Source organism: Hibiscus syriacus, unplaced genomic scaffold (assembly GCF_006381635.1).
Source record: "Hibiscus syriacus cultivar Baekdansim isolate YM2019G1 unplaced genomic scaffold, ASM638163v2 tig00110579_pilon, whole genome shotgun sequence".
Lineage (NCBI taxonomy): Eukaryota > Viridiplantae > Streptophyta > Magnoliopsida > Malvales > Malvaceae > Hibiscus > Hibiscus syriacus.
Window position 1 is genome coordinate 357673 of NW_024062790.1, and position 13138 is coordinate 370810.

A 13138-nucleotide genomic window follows, 5' to 3' on the forward strand; every position below is an offset into this window, starting at 1 on the left:
GCAAAGAATCCGTAAGAAAAATCCCGACTCACCTATCATCGTTCAAGAGGCCTCCCCTATCGTTCAAGAGGCCCCTATCATCCCTCAAGAGTCTCCTCCCACTGTTCAAGAGGCCGCTGTCATCGTTGAAGAGGTCCCTCCAACATTCTAGAGCCTGATTCACACGGCGTAATATATCGAATTATTGAGAAGCCCCTTTACGTGCCGGACATGATGGATGACTGTTGGCTTTCGTATAAGTTACCGGCCAGTACTATTCCGGCAGATGAAGTGGAGAGGAAACAACTACCAGAAATAATTCTGGATAATACCCTTTGGGCTAAGACCGCAATTGATTTTATCTACATGAGCAGAGCCAAGGGTGTTACGCTGACATATACAAACTCAACGATGATATGCATTTGTTGATTGAATGGTCTTGGTGGGGTGTATTATTAGGGGTTGAAGACAACGACTATTTCAATGGGGGGTAAGTCTTATATTTCTTCTTATATTTCAGTTTGATTAATTTTTTTTAAAATTTATGTAATTCACTAATATATGTCTTTTTTTTGTAAAACAACATATTGATGCATGGGTGACACGTCTTCTAATTGTAAGGAAATTGAAGAAAAATACAAAAAAACACGATATACAATTATGCCGACGTCTTTTCACGTAGTTCACTTGAAGAATCAATGACAAGAATCATATGTGTTGGCTAATGGACAAGCTAAACTTTATCCTGCATGGTGGGAGGTCGATAAGGTTAGTATATTTGTTTAAATATTTTAAAGGTGTTCATAAATAAGTGCGCAATTTGAATTATTACATTTCGATGCAGGTGTTTATCCCTGTTTTAGAACGTACTCATTGGCTTCTCGTCGAGCTTCAGCTCCCATCCCTAAAGACAATAGTATATGACAGCATGATAAATTATATATCATTGTCTGATTTGAGAGATATTATTAAGGGATGGAGCTCTCATTTGGCTAAATTCTTGGATGCAATTAATTATTGGACTAATTCTGGAAACAAGAAGCCAAAGAAGTTCAATGTTACAGTTATCAGAGAAGAGACCGCGCCACAACAAACGAAGGATGCCAGAGGGGATTGTGGTCCTCTCGTATGCATGTGCTTGGAGCGTTTGATGACAGGAAGTACACAGTTTTTACCTCCCACCGATAGAGATAGAGGTGCAGTAGGCTTGTGGTTTCGGCATTTTATGGTTAGAGCGATATATGCGAGACACTGCCTACTTGCATCCGCGTTATGAAAGTGTCCATAAACAATTTTTAAGTCAAATGCAAGTGTTGTTAAACATATATACTCTTTTTGGTTTGAAAATGTTTGGTTAAGTAGCTAGAATTCAATAATTTGCTGTTTGTAGGTTTTAGATATGTAGAAAGTGTTGTTGATTCAATGTTTGGTTTCTGCAGGTTAATCCTGAAGTGAACTGCGTGAAATGGATGTGTGGGTGCAAAAGTTGATTCAATAATAATTGATGAGGAAATAATTCTTATTATTATTTTTTGATTGTTTAATTGATTTGTAAAAGATGATTTGTAAATGTTGATTTGTTTAATTGATGTGTACATAATTATTATTTGTACTTGTTTAATTGATTGAAATGTAATAGTTGATTTGTTGATTTCAATCTGCATTATGTTGAATGCAAAACAGACTATCGCAACGCGGAAATGACTATCGCAACGAGAGAATTGCAATGCGAAATGAAAATCGCAACTAGAGAATCGCAATGCGAAAATGAAAATCGCAACGCGAAACTAAATTCGCGTTGCGATTTTCATTTTCGCATTGCGATTCACTCGTTGCGATTTTCATTTCGCATTGCGATTCTCTCGTTGCGATAGTCATTTCCGCGTTGCGATAGTCAATTCCGCGTTGCGATAGTCATTTCCGTGTTGCGATAGTCATATTCGCGTTGCGATTTCCGCGTTGCGATAGTCAAATGAATGTCTAATAAGTGATAACAACTGAAGATATCATAGCAATGTTCAAACTCAAGTTACTAATACATGCCTAACTGAAAATGTTAAAAGTTCACACATAATATACACATAATACAACGTTTGCATTTAAAATTCACCTAAGTTAACAGTCCCAAAAGGTGAAGCCGGTTGTGATTGGGATTTTGATGAGGATCCATATTTTGGTAGAGGAAAAGATGATTGTGATGGCACTGGTGATCCACATGTCAACCTTGTATGACCACTTTCCTTGCACCGACTACATGTCGATCTCTTCTTCTCTTCACCCTTAGATGGTATACGATTGTGATTTTTTGGTCGGCCAGGTAGCCTTCTGTCCATGGCTGGTGGCAAAACTGTTTGTAAGTCATCTGGTATGTCCCACTCAGAAGGATGTGGAATAGGGTAGACAATCTCGACATAAGTCTGTCGATATACTTCTGTAGTGTAGCAATCCATAGCGTATGCGCTTGAATCATCTTGGTTTAGATGCAGAGCAACTTTTATAACATGGCCACACGGATAACCAGATGTTTTCCATTTCATACAACTACACGTCTTTGCATTTAGATCGACAAGCCCATTTAAGTTATTATCCAGTACTTCAAACAAAGTGTTTGAACATGATTCAACTCTCCATGACGTTGACTTCACAACACGTTTCATTATTTTTTTTTCAGTCCATGGTGTAACACGATGTTCCAATGTTCCTGTAAATTTAAATAAATAATACTTAGTAAAATATATGATAAGTTACGAATTTAAAGAAATAATACCTGCATGGTTTCTTTTCTTGTAGTACCATTGTTGAATAGAGGCTTGAAAAAACTCCATTAACATAGTAATGGTAATTTCTGGGAATGACGACTTAGGGCATTGATTGATTCTGCACTATTAGACGTCATGAAACCATATCTTGCTCCAAGTTGATGTACTCTTGACCATCTTTCAAACCCGACATCTTCTAGTGTTTGAGCACATTGAGACAAAACACGTCTTAAACAGTTTATATGCTTATTAAAATCCACTTCCCGATAAGCTTTTACAGCCTTCCAGTATGTCCATTTGTGATTTTTTATACCAGCAGACCTTGATTTTAGATTTCTATACAAATGAACACCACAAAGTCCATGAAAAGCATCTGGGAAACACCTTCTAACAACGTTGTCAATTGAGTTTGCCCTATCGGATATGATTGTCAGATTGCTAATAGGACCTATGCAATCCCTAAGATGCCCCATAAACCATGTCCATGAATCAGAGGTTTCAGATTTGCCAACCCCGTAAGCTATTGGCAGTATCCCATTGTTAGCATCCATGGCTACTGCTAATAAGTTTACTCCAAGGTATCGACCTTTTAAATGTGCTCCGTCAACTATAATAACTGGGCGCATGCAAGTAATAAACGAACGAATCTACAAAATCATATACACAAGAAATATAATCATTTAAATGTGAAATGCATGTAACTAACAAAAATGAGTCAACAAAATTATATTGATTTACTAACCGCAACACCAATGGCGATAAACAGCAACTCAAAGCATCCATCTCTATCTGTTTTGATATGAGTTACCGACCCAGGATTTTTCAGCTTTAAATTGTGACAATAAGGCGGCAGTTGGGCAAACGATGCTTCTGGCGACCCCTCAACAATTCCAAGGCATAACATTTGGCTCTCCAAGCTTGAGAATATGAGATACTAATCTTGAACCGAGCATTCATGTCAGTCATAATTTCATGTCCCCGATATACCCTGCCATTCAAAAACATTAACTCAGCCAGAAAACCACCCAACACCTTTTTGTTTGCATGTCTATGGTGAGGAAAAACTTGGGTTCTTGAACATGTATGTTTATCAATAAAAGTCCTAACTTGAAACATTTCGCAATCTTTTATCATCTTTGCAATCATACGCCACATACAGTTTTTGTCAATCATACACATTGTTTCGAAACGATCTTTGCTTGATTTGTTAACTTTTAGTTGATAGCCATCTTCCACACATTTCGTATACAAAGCTATCTTCAAGTCTTTCTTTGTATCAAAACAATCATCTTTCTTGATACGAATAATTTTTGTGTAACAATCAACTGCTATCTTTACCAACTCTTCTTCCGGTATCTGAAGTAATTCTGGCATATTCCAGTTATACTCCCGTGGCATTTTCTTCGGGGACTTATTCTTCTTCTTTTTCTTCTTCAGTGTTATATGAATTACAGAATGGATGTTCAACATGTTCATTCACAGTCGTAACTTCCTCCTCATTATCATCAACAACATCTTCCTCGGCAGCGGCTGTTTCATCATCAAAATTCGGGTATTGACCAATATCAAAATCATTACACGCAGGGTCTGTTTCTTCTTCTGAAACATCATCAAAATCCGAGTATTGACCAAGATCAATGTCTGGGTATTGACCAAGATCAAATTTCGAATACCGACTAGTACTCATAATTTTTTTTCTGTTGGCTCATCATCGTCTAACTGGTTAATACGAAAACTGAAATTTGGTGCTGAAAGTTGATTGAGATTTGGATTAGGGAAATGTTGTGGGTTTTGAGATTGTGTTTGATATTGGAAATGTGGTGAAACAAAATTTGCTTGGTAATGAAATTGTGGTAGAACCATTAAATTTTGAACACCATAAACTGGGGTTGAAAAACTTAGTTGATTACTACCCGCTACTGACCCAACTTCACTACTTCTAGGTTCAACAACATACAATGTAACATCATCTTGCGAAACACTAATGTAAGCAATGAATCGTTCAATATCTTCATTGTCGGTTAACAAATAAACTTTACCTTTTCTCTGATAAGATAGCCTAAATCCACTTAAGGGCTCTAAATCCAATTTATTTGCAACAAATAACATTAGAGTTTCATAAGTTAACTTTTTTAATGACAGTTTTAGTTGAAGATTCATGGGTAAAGGCATATATTGTAAAACACCATGAACATTCTCCAATGACCCTCCAAAACACAAATCTATCCAAACATGATTAACATTAGATGATTTCATTATTGTAAATTAATTTACTAAACAAACGAGCTGCGAAACTAAAACCTGTTGTCGGATGGGGAAGGATGTCGTTGGATATAGGAACGGATGTCGCCGGAGAGAGTGATAGATGGAGATGGAATGAGTTGCGATTTAGGGATTTAGGTTATGAGTTGCTGCTGCTGCATAGTTATATACCCAAAACATTTGTGTTGTGAAACTAAAACCTATTGCGAATTCAGAAATCGAGTTGCGAATTTGAAATTCAGTATTGCGATAGTCAGAATCTCGTTGCGATTGTCAGAATCTCGTTGCGATTTACAGATTCGCGTTGTGATTTACATATTCGCATTGCGATTTACGTAATCGCATTGCGATTTTCCGAATTCGCGTTGCGATTTACGTATTCGCGTTGCGATTTCGCATTGCGAATTTGGAAAATCGCAATGCGATAGTCAGAATCGCGTTGCGAATCTGGAAACTGATTTGCGATATCGGAGATCGCGTTGCGAATTATCGATCGCATTGCGATTTAGTTGGTCATTTTGTTAAATCCAAAAAAAGTTGATTAAAATCGTATATTATAAGGCATTTTTGGTCACTGAGGTTATTTTCTCTAATTAAATTCTTCCAGCAAAAGTTGAATGAATCAGTTCATTTAGCTCAAATCATAATGATCAATAGAATTTCGATAGAGATCTTTTGGAACTTTAAACATTCGTACCAGATATCTAGTTTTACCCATGAGGTTTGATCTTGACACTCTTCATAAATAGCTCCAAACTAAGTTTGTGTTCTCTATATTGGTAATCAATCAGCAATGGAGCGAAATGAGCTTTATCAAGTGAGTAACAGTTTCCGATCAAACAGTTCTTCAAGATGGAGGGACACTGGTTTCAATGTTTTCTCAACATCTTTCCGACAAGAAGGCCGCGGCAATGACGATGAAGAAGCACTGAAACGGGCAGCCATCAAAAGACTTGCTCGCGTAAGGAAAGCTTTATTGACCACAACAGATGGGTATACATGCGAAGTTGATGTGCCTAAACTTGGGCATGAAGAAAGGAAGAATTTGATGGATAGGTTGATTAAACACACTGAAAGCGACAATGAAAGTTTCCTGTTAAAGGTCAGAGAGCGACTTGACAGGCAAGAAACTATTTATTTTGCTGCTCCATTACCAGATTTTTTTTTACAAGTTTGATGCTGCAAGAAAGTGTTCATGCTCACTGTTTCTTGATATTTATCAGGGTTGGTCTTGAAATTCCAAAACTTGAAGTTAGATACGAGAATGTGAGAGTTGAGGCAGAGGCATATGTAGGAAGCAGGGCATTACCTTCATTTTCCAATTTCTTTATCAATAAACTAGAGGTGATTATGCATTTTTTTATCATTCTTCCTTTTAAACTCATGTTAAAAAAAGGTTTTGTTCTTATTAGTTTTAACCTTGCTTCTTTTGGGTTTGAAGAGCATTTTGCACACCTTACATCTGCTATCTAGTAGAAAGAAACACATATATAATTCTTCCGGATGTAAGTGGAATCATCAGGCCATGCAGGTGAGAACCAGTCGAACGGGCTGAATCAGATCGATATAACTTAAAATTAATTTGGGTTATGACCCATTTACATTTTTTATAAATGAATATGAAAATATATGCAGAATGACATTGCTCTTGGGTCCTCCAAGTTCTGGAAAGACCACTCTTTTGTTAGCATTAGCAGGAAAGCTCGACCCAGATCTAAAGGTTGAAATTCTAAACTATTTACTTTTTTTTGCAGAATTTTGCTATATGTTTCAGCATACAACTTAGTTGAACATCTGTTACAGTTTTCAGGAAAGGTAACATACAACGGGAACGAAATGGATGATTTTGTGGCACAGAGAACTGCCGCATATATTGGTCAAAATGATATCCATATCCCCGAATTGACAGTAAGAGAAACCGTAGCTTTCTCTGCTAGATGCCAGGGGGTTGGCAGTCGTTATGGTTAGTTAAAAGTATCCTCGTGCATTCTCTTGTTTTAAATTTTATTTGAAAATGTGCTTGTGATTGCAGAGATGCTAGCAGAATTAGCAAGAAGGGAACAAGCTGCAAATATTAAACCTGATCCTGATATCGATGTTTTCATGAAGGTAATAAATTTGGTTTCTTTTCATTTGGGATTTAATATGAACAGATGGTGGGAAATTTTGGGGTTTAAAATAAATTAAAGAAGTTGTTATCTTGGTTTGAGTTTGACACCTAGAGAATACAATCTTCTTCTGCTAATGCAGTGTGAATGAAAGCAAGGCCTTGAAATGGGGTGGTTTATACTATTTTTTTAGTTCTAACAATACTCTAATATTCCAGGCAGTATCCATTGAGGGTCAACAAACAAGTATAATCGCAGATTACATTATAAAGGTATTGTGATTCAGATCAATAACCTAGACAATGAAAGTGAAGAAAATAAACCCCTTTGATTCTTGCCTAGTAATTACTTTGTTCCATGCTTACAGATTTTGGGACTAGAAATTTGTGCAGATTCCCTAGTGGGGGATGAAATGATTAGGGGTGTCTCAGGGGGACAAAGGAAGCGAGTAACAATCGGTAAGCATTCTTCTAGTTTCCCACGATACGAAGATCTCGCTATAGCGAAAAAAATTAATATTGGTCATGTGCTCCACATTAATTTCCTATGCTTATTACAATGCTAACTCTCTTTTGACTTCGTTATAGGTGAAATGCTGGCTGGTCCAGCAAAACTGCTGCTCATGGATGAGGTGTCCACTGGTCTGGATAGTTCAACGACATATCAAATTATCAAATCGCTGAGGCAATATATTCACATCCTGAACGGAACTGCCTTCATTTCTCTTCTTCAGCCAGCACCGGAAACTTTCGAACTCTTTGATGATATCTTTCTCTTGTCTGATGGCAAAATCGTGTACCAGGGTCCCCGTGAACACGTGCTTGAGTTTTTTGAATCCATGGGGTTCATATGTCCAGCAAGAAAGGGTGTTGCAGACTTCTTGCAAGAAGTAAGAGTGCATGTAACTTTTGTCTGTCAAACCTTTCAGGCATAGAAAATTTCAACTTAAACTCCACAAGCTACAATGTTTACCGAGTACCTTATTTTATACAGATAGTACTGATCTTATTAATATATTTAAGACGAACCACACAGAACTGGAGTGTGGCATATATTTAATTTTAATTTCATTTTGAATTGCAGGTTACATCGAAAAAAGATCAAAGACAGTATTGGATTCAAACTGACAAGGCTTATAGTTTTGTCACAGTGGAAGAATTTGCAGAGGCCTTCCTATCATTCCATGTGGGAACAAGATTGCAAAGTGATCTTGCGATTCCATTTGATAAGAATCAAAGTGATCCTACTCTTTTGAAGACCGAGAATTATGGTGTTAAGAAAATGGAGCTTCTCAAAGTTTGCTTCTCAAAAGAACTTTTGTTGATGAAGAGGAACTCCTTTGTCTACATCTTCAAGCTTGTACAGGTAGGTCTCTACAATGAAGTATCGTTTCCTGGTATTAACAGTTGGTTATGACTAGGGTTTTCTATTTTCTGCTTGTAGCTTGTAGTGATGGCTCTGATAGGATCAACCATCTTCCTGAGGACTGAGATGCATAAGAAGACTATAACTGATGGAACAGTTCAGATGGGTGCTGTATTCTTCTCTGTATTTATGATCATGTTTAATGGATTGGTTGAGCTTGGCATGACTGGTTTTAAGCTTCCAGTCTTCTACAAGCAAAGAGACAACTTATTCTATCCTGCATGGGCATATGCCCTCCCTACATGGATTTTGAAAATTCCTATATCATTCATAGAGGTTGGTCTCTGGGTGGTAGTCACCTATTATCTCATGGGCCTGGATCCCGATATTCTTAGGTAAGCTGAAAACAAAAAGTAAAGAGTTGTACTAATGACACGCTAGATTAGTGTGCTGTTTCTCATATTGTTTTCATTCACAAGAACGTAATTTGTTGCAGGGTTTTAAAACAGTTTCTTTTGCTGGTGCTAACGAATCAAATGGCTTCAGCACTATTTCGACTAATTGCAGCATTGGGTAGGGAGAACACTATTACTAGCACAATGTCTTCATTTTTTCTGCTAGTTCTTTTCGCGAATTGTGGGTATGTCTTGTCACGAGGTATAATACCAGAGAACTTTACTTTTACATGCATGATAAAAAGTTTGGTTAAAGTTTTAAGCATTAATGTTGGTGCCTTTTCTTTTCATCACCTTGTAGATGAAGTCAGGAAATGGTGGATTTGGGGTTATTGGATATCCCCTATGATGTACTCACAGAATTCTATAGTACTTAATGAATTCCTTGGGAATAGCTGGAATCATGTACTTTCTTGAACTGGCTTGTCATTTGAGCATTTTGGGGTGTGTCCTAGTGCATTAGTTGAGGTTTCTTGTTGTGACCTGGAAGGTCAAGTGGTTTAAGCCGTGCTAAAGCCATCTCTGCATATCAGGGTTAAGGCCGTCTACATTTGACACTCGCCCGGACCCTGCAACAGTGGAGCCTCCTTGCACTTGGCTACCCTTTTCTTTGTATCCCTTTGATCGTTTGTTTGTCTGGTTATCAAGTAAAGCTAATGTTTAAATAACTATCTGATATAGGTTATTCCATTCAATACCGAAAGGCTAGGAGTTTTAGTTTTAAAGTCTCGCGGGTTCTTTACAGAAGCATACTGGTACTGGGTAGGAGTTGGCGTGCTGGTGGGGTTCATATTAGTATTCAATTTATTATATACTCTGGCTCTCACTTATCTCGATCGTGAGTGTCTTTAATTGTCTACTCCAAGTCATTAAACAGATACAATACACATATGTATATGTACTATTAGGGATATGCTGACAATATTTGTGCAGCCTTGGATGAATCCCAGAGGGTAACATCTGTAGCTCAACCTGAAGATGATGATACAAGTGGAGTAGATGCTCAGTTCCTGCCAGAAGGAAGGAACACCGGTAACCAAAAATGGACAGATAATGGCTTGATTATTGTGTGTGTTTATATAGTAGAAGCAGAAGCAATTGTAATGAAATCAGCACATTTTGATATCTAATGCCAAAATAATTAATTTTAGCAGAACTATTGAGGCCAAAATCTATGCCAAATACAAATCAATATAGGAAAAAGGGCATGATTCTTCCATTTCAGCAACACTGCATTACCTTTGAGAAGATTATTTATGCAGTGGATATGCCACAGGTAAAGTTGAGATATATTGTTAAATGGGAATTTATCAGAAGTTGGAAAGCTTGTTTTGGAAGTAAAACAGTTAGAATTGAAATTTCAGGAAATGAAAGCTCAGGGAGTGACTGAAGATAAATTGGTGCTTTTGAGGGGTATAAGTGGTGCTTTCAGGCCTGGTGTTCTCACTGCCCTGATGGGTGTTAGTGGAGCTGGTAAAACCACATTGATGGATGTACTGGCAGATAGGAAAACTGGAGGGTACATTGAGGGAAGCATCAAAATTTCTGGGTTCCCTAAAAAGCGAGAAACCTTTGCTCGTATATCTGGATACTGTGAGCAAACCGACATCCATTCCCCTCATCTGACAGTCTATGAGTCATTGCTCTACTCAGCTTGGCTTCGGTTAGATCCTGAAGTGAATTATGAAACCAGAAAGGTAGCGTCCAAAATCATACTGTCAATATGTGCAGTTCCATTTATTCGTATTTGATCAAAACCAACTGGGATTATCCAATTGTTTGCAGATGTTTGTTAAAGAAGTCATAGAGCTCGTTGAACTGACCCCCTTGAGGCAAGCTTTAGTTGGCTTGCCAGGAGTAAGCGGTTTGTCACTTGAGCAGCGCAAGAGGCTAACTATTGCGGTTGAGCTAGTTGCGAATCCGTCAATAGTATTTATGGATGAACCAACTTCAGGGCTTGATGCAAGAGCGGCTGCAGTTGTTATGAGAACAGTTAGGAACACAGTGGACACTGGAAGGACAGTTGTATGCACCATCCATCAACCAGGCATTGATATATTTGAAGCTTTTGATGAGGTAAGAAATGTTAAAAACACCAAAAAGTGTTGGAACTCAGCTGCTTATGCTATGCCCTTATTCAAATATAACCCTGCTTGATTTGTAACCTACATGCAATTGCAGCTATTGTTATTGAAGCAAGGAGGACAAGAGATATATGTAGGGCCATTGGGTCACAATTCATGTCACTTGATTAATACTTTGAGGTAAACTTAAATGTTCATCCTTGTTAATTTGCCACCATGAGAAACTTCAAAATCATACTTCACGGTTACTTGTTAATATACTTGATTCATTATTCAATCACACAGGGAATTGAGGGAATCAGCAGAAGAAAAGATGGCTATAACCCGGCAACTTGGATGTTAGAAGTTTCCAGTCCGGCACAGGAGATGGCTTTGGGAGTTGATTTTGCTGATTTATACAAGAATTCAGAACTGCACAAGTAATAGACATAAGGCTTTTGCATCTGAATTCTGAATTTACTACCATAGGATTTCTTACATAGAACAGTGGCCTATTTCTGCAACTTTTTACCTCTTAATGTCATATATATTTCACAGGAGAACTAAAGCATTAATTGCTCAATTGAACATGCCTTCTTCTGGATCAAAAGAACTTCATTTCCCGACTCAATACTCGCAGCCATTTTTCTCCCAATTCTTGGTTTGCTTATGGAAACAACGATGGTCATACTGGCGAAATACATCATATACTGCCGTAAGATTTTTCTTCACCACTGTCATAGGCTTAATGTTTGGAACAATGTTCTGGAACATCGGCTCCAAGAGGTAAATAACTATGAAAAACTGAACTCGAATCACTGCTGGAACCTGAAATTTCTCACTGCCCTTTAAATCTAATAGCTGCATTTGAAAACCACAGAGGAAGGCACCAAGACCTCTTTAATTCAATGGGTTCTATGTATGCTGCTGTTCTCTTCCTTGGTGTCCAAAATGCTGCCAGTATACAGCCAGTAGTGAATGTCGAGCGAACAGTCTTTTACCGAGAAAAAGCTGCTGGAATGTATTCACCAATGGCATATGCCTTTGCACAGGTAAAAAGTCACATATATAAGTTGTGGCCGATACCATTATTGGACACAATCCGATGCATTGCCCTTTAAAATGATTTCAGCATTTTGTTTTTCACCTCAGGTTGTTGTTGAGCTCCCATATATCTTTGTCCAAGCAATGACTTATGGCATTATTGTGTACTCAATGATGGCATTCGAATGGACCGCTGCAAAATTCTTATGGTACATCTTCTACATGTATTTCACATTGCTATACTTCACCTTCTTCGGCATGATGAGTGTGGCTATAACACCAAACTTCCACATTGCTGGAATCATTTCCACTGCATTTTATGCAATTTGGAACCTCTTCACAGGATTCTTAGTCCCTCGGACGGTAAGCTCAGCTCTTGGCATCCCATATAATTGTTGTGTATCATCTAAATTATACCCCACTTATCAATATAAATTTGCAGAAAATCCCGATATGGTGGAGGTGGAACTATTGGCTTTGTCCGATTGCTTGGACTTTGTATGGGTTGGTAGTGTCACAATACGGTGATGTAAAGGATGTTCTTGACACGGGAGAAACTACTGAAGAGTTTTTGAGGAATTATTTTGGTTTCAGGCATGATTTTCTGGGCGTGGTAGCTGCTGTGACCGTTGGGTGGTCGCTGCTTTTCGCATTTTTGTTCGCGGTGTTCATCAAGTTATTCAATTTTCAGAGGCGATAGGAAATTATTAATACTAGTTTTGCTCTTCCACTGACTTTATAGGAATTCAATGAACGTTGATGGAAATCGAGTAACTTTCGACAAATATGTGATTTAGAAAATGGATAAACCACATTTAGTCACCAAATTATGGATAGTTTTATTTTAGTCACTACACTTTGAAAAATTACAAATAATTTTTTTAGATAAATATGGGCTTTATTTATTCAGGAACAAAGGATTCAAACATTCGATTCTTTGCAACCAGTAAAAGACCTTATATAAGATTCAGCTCAGTACAAAGAAATCTATTGATAATTTTTACTCTATCAACAGGTAAACTTATCAATTTGCGCCTAACCGTCTCCCTAATACACCAAACAATATCATCAACCTCCACAATTTTATACTAAAAAATGTGGAG

At 37.6% G+C, this 13138-nt stretch overlaps 1 pseudogene; it reads left to right on the plus strand.

Moving 5' to 3' along the window:
- The first annotated feature begins 5765 nt into the window (after positions 1–5765).
- Positions 5766–12749, plus strand: LOC120133401 (annotated as a pseudogene).
- The last annotated feature ends 389 nt before the right edge of the window (positions 12750–13138 follow it).